Source organism: Triticum aestivum, chromosome 1D (assembly GCF_018294505.1).
Source record: "Triticum aestivum cultivar Chinese Spring chromosome 1D, IWGSC CS RefSeq v2.1, whole genome shotgun sequence".
Classification (NCBI taxonomy): Eukaryota; Viridiplantae; Streptophyta; class Magnoliopsida; order Poales; family Poaceae; genus Triticum; species Triticum aestivum.
The window spans coordinates 243598242-243602932 of NC_057796.1; the positions used below are offsets into that span (position 1 = coordinate 243598242).

At 58.0% G+C, this 4691-nt stretch overlaps 1 pseudogene; it reads right to left on the reverse strand.

The window, feature by feature from the left end:
• Positions 1-170: 170 nt before the first annotated feature.
• LOC123158715 (uncharacterized) lies at positions 171-2244 on the reverse strand (annotated as a pseudogene).
• Positions 2245-4691: the final 2447 nt, after the last annotated feature.

Consider the following 4691-nt stretch of genomic DNA (forward strand, 5'->3'; position numbering starts at 1 on the left):
CTGAATTTGTCATTTATCAGGGCCCGAGCACCCAAGTAAAGCATTTTTGCACAAGTACATATTAGACAGCCCTCAAGAAGGAGAGGGGGGGGGGGACACTCCAGCATTAGGGGGTGCAACACTCCAGCCACGCATCAGCCGCAGGCTTGAGTGGCGGGAAGTCGAATGCGTCAGAGCATGGCGTCCTCTCGACAGGATTGCAGCAGACGGGAGAGCGAGGGCGGCAGGCCCTAGAAGACGACCGCGTTGCGGTGCTTCCAAAGTTGCCAACAGCAGAGGAGCAGGAAGGTCGCACCTGCCCGGGGGGCACCGAACTCGGGGGGAGGCAGGAGGTGGAGCAGCTTGACGGAGGAGACTGCCGGCGCGACCACAACCGAGGCCCAAAACTGCTGAGCAAACGGGCAGGCGAAGACGAGATGATCCGCAGACTCCAGCGAGGCCGAGCAGATGGGGCAGCCCGCTCCGGCCGGTTCCACGATGTGCTTCCGCAGGAGGACATCCCTTGTGTGGATTCGAGCCTGAACCAGCAGCCAAGCAAAGAAGCGGACCCGGCTGGGGGCGTAGTTGGCCCAGACGAAGTCGACGAACGACGCTCTTACACCACCGAGGTGGTAGAGCTGGTAGACCCCGGCGGATGAGAGCGAGGCACCTTTGGCACAATCACGACGAAGGGTCCGCTCATCCGGGGCCGTCGTCAGAGCCAGCGCCTGGATGATGGGGACTCCGCGCTCACGGGCACCGGCATAGTTTAGGCGCGGGACAAGCCCCCTGTCCAGGCCGTGCTGGACGACATGATCAACCGAGACGTCCGACCGGGTGACGTGGGAGAAAAGGGAGCTCATCTGGACAGAGAGCGCCCCGCTGGGCAGCCAGGAATCAAGCCAGAAGGCCGTAGAGCGGCCGTCCCCGACGGAGACAGTCGTGATCGCCCTGTACAGGGGCATGAGTTTTGCCAGGGAGGCCCAGTGGACCCTGGAGAGGGAGGCGGCCGAGGCCGGGGTGAGCAGTGAACGACCAAGCTCACGCCAGACCCAGGGCGCCCACGGCGAGTCCTGGCAGGAGTGAAGACGGTGGAGGAGCTTCGATAGGAGACATCGGTTCTGGACCGGCAGCACGCGCACCCCCAAGCCACCCTCATCCTTGGCGCGGACGACACGGTCCGAAGTGACAAGGCACTGTGCCCCCGAAGCCTTGTCCGCTCCAGACCACAGGAAGGAGCGCCGCAGGGCGTCGATAGCTCGGAGGACGGAGGGGGGACCTCCATAGCTGCCATGGCGTATGTGGGTAGCACGTCCAATACGGCATTGAACAGCACTAGATGCCCCTCGAAGGACAGCAGCGGGGTGCACCAGCCCGAGAGGTAGCGCTTGGCCTTGGCGATGAGCGGGAGGAAGTCATCCATGGTGAGCTTGCGGTTGGAGAGCGGGAGGCCGAGGTAGATTTGGGGGAAACCCCCCACGGTGCACCCCAAAACTTGCACCATTGCCTCAAGATCGGTCTCCGGAACATGGATGGGCGCGACGGTGCTCTTGTGGAAGTTGATGACGAGTCTCGTTGTGGCCGCAAAGTCATCGAGGATGCCTTTGAGGCGCCGCACCGCGTGCAACTCCGACCGGATGATGATGATAGTATTATCCGCGTACTGGAGGACGAGCGGAGGGGCGTCATCGACGAGAGGGTGACGCATCCCTCCCCCCTGATCATCTGCTGAAGTACATCCGCGACGAGAAGGAACAAGTAGGGGGAGAGGGGGTCCCCCTGCCGGTGCCCCTTTTTGATGTTGATCCACCTCCCAGGCACACCGTTGAGGACCACCTCGGACATGGAGAATTGGAAAATCGAGTCCATCTGATCCCACCAAAGGGAGGGAAACCCACGCACCTCCATAATCCGGCGAAGGTTGCTCCAGTTGATGGAGTCGAAAGCCTTGGCAAAGTCCAGCTTCAGGACCAAAGAGGGGGCACGGCGAGTCTCGCAGCACTGCACAATCTCCGTTGCGAACACAAAGTTCTCGGAGAAGCTCCGCCCCTGGATGAACCCGGACTGGTCCACATCCACCACATCCGCGATTTGTTGTTGTAGACGCGTGGTGAGCACCTTGCACGGGATCTTGACGTCGCAGTTTTGGAGGGATATGGGTCGGAAGCCCCCCGGCGCAAGCACCCCTTGGCCTTGGGGTAGCAGCACAATGTGCGCGCGATTGATACAGGAGAGGTCGACAGAGCAACCATGGAACCCCTGCATCAACCAGTGAATGTCGTCGGAGACGAGCGGCCACGCGGCCTGGTAGAAGGATGGCCCCAAGCCTCAGGCCCGGGGGCGATGGTCCTGTCGAGGCCTTTGACCGCGGCCCCAATCTCAGCCGTCTCGAATGGGGCGACAAGCTTGGCACCGTCGACCGTTGGCGCCCCCGCGTACATCGCTTGGAGATCAAAGAGCCAAACGGGGTCGCTGGCACGGCCAAGAAGGTTGGAGTAGAAGGCATGGAGGGCCTCCGCCTTGGCCACGTGGCTGACGATGACCGTGCCGTTGACACTCAGTGCTTTGATCTGGTTGGACCTATAGCGCTAGGATGCCTGAGCATGGAAGAAACGGGTGTTCTCATCGCCTTCGGCCACCCGGCGAAATTTCCCCCGTTGCCGCCAGAATGCAGCCTGTTGGCGGGTGGAGAGGGCTAGCGTGGCTCGAGCATCCCGACGGAGGGTGTCCTCATCAGCTGAAAGCACACGGTACTCCTCGAGAAAGTTAAGCAGGTCAATAACAAATTTGCAGTTATTATTAAAGTGAGGGATAAACCGGTGATTTGCTTTCCAAACCTTCGCAGCGCGACGGAACGACTTGACCCGAGAAGCAATGTTTCTGGCACCATCCATCACAGGAGGGGGGAGAGCCCAGGCAAGGGAGGTGGAGGGGAGGAACATGGGGTCTAGGAGCCACTTGTTCTCGATGTTAGAGTAGTCATTATGGTATACGACTTCTAGTCCAAGTCAGTTTTGTACCCCTACCCCAAGTTCGTTTGTACCCTCTTATATACTCTTGTATGCCGCACCAAATCATCAATAAGCAACAGTTTTATTCAGCTTTCATGGTATCAGATAATGGTCCCAGGGTTTAGGGTATGGCTCCGCCAACGCCACCGCCGCCGCCGCCCGACTACTTCGAGCGCCGGGCCGCACTCATCGCCAAGGCTGCCAACGCCGCGGCCGCTTCTCTCTCGGCCCTCACCTTAGCTCCACAAAACTACCCTGCACCCATCCTCGCCGCACCAATCTCTCTTGCTGACACAATCTCCGACGTCAGCCCCTACATCCCCATAGTTCTTGATCTCGCCGCCCACAACTACTACCATTGGAGACATCTCTTCGATCTCCACCTTGGCCGCTGCAACCTGCGCTCGCATGTCGCCGCCAACTGTCTTCCCCGCCCCGACGATCCGCAATGGTTGAAAGACGATCTCGCGATCGTCCAGTGGTTCTACACCCGCATCACCACCGAGATCTTCAACATGCTCGATCACGACGGCGCCACCGCTGCCAACATCTGGCACTCCCTCCGTCAGCTCTTCCAAAGCAACACCGACGCTCGGAAAAACGCTCTCCACACCGAGCTTCGCAATATGGTGCAAGTAGACGTCCCCACCCCGACTACTCCGCGGTTCGTGTTTTCGGCTGTCTCTGTTTTCCCAATGCCTACGCCACTTCTGCAAATAAATTGTCACCACGCTCTATCCCATGTGCTTTTCTCGGCTTCTCTGACGAGCACAAAGGCTATCGCTGTCTCGACCTTCACACCGGACACGTTCATGTCTCTCGTCATGTCACGTTTGCTGAGCACTTTTTCCTTTCTCACAACGCACTACTACACCATCCAACACCCCTAGCTCCGCAAACACCCCCTCTCCCCGTCCTTTCCAACTATATACTTCCCTACCTGCCGAACACAACTTATCACCACCACCATTAACACCCACCATAGCCAATCCCAACAATACACTCACCCCACCCGAGACGTCCCCAACACCCCCGGCCCCTGCTCCCTCCCCAACACCCCTGGCCCCTACTCCCACTCCACCACCCAGCCCTGCTCCCACTCCACCACCCAGCCCTACTCCTTCGTCCGACTCTTCCGCTGCGCCGGACTCACCAGTACCCACCTTACCCCCTCGTGCTATTCCTATAGCAGCCCCGATTAATGATCATCGCATGCGTACTAGGGCCAAATCAGGATTTCATCAACCCCAAGACCGCCTAAACCTTCATACCTCCGTATCTCTCACTTCTCTTCCAAAGAATTACAAAACTGCTCTACTTGATCCCAATTGGGCCGCTGCCATGCAAGAAGAATATAATGCTTTACTTCAAAACAACACCTGGCAACTTGTTCCTCGTCCTCCCAATACAAATATTGTTTCTGACAAATGGATTTTTCGCCAAAAGTTCCACTCCGATGGGAGCCTCTCACGATATAAAGCCAGGTGGGTTTGTCGTGGCTTTTCTTAGCAACAAGGAATTGATTACGAAGAAACCTTCTCTCCTGTTGTTAAACCTAGCACCATTCGCACCGTTCTTAGTGTTGCTGTCTCCTCTTCATGGCCCATTCACCAACTTGATGTTAAAAATGCTTTCCTCCATGGTTCCCTTCAAGAAACTGTCTACTGCCAGCAACCTCTGGGTTTTGAAAATCCATCCTTT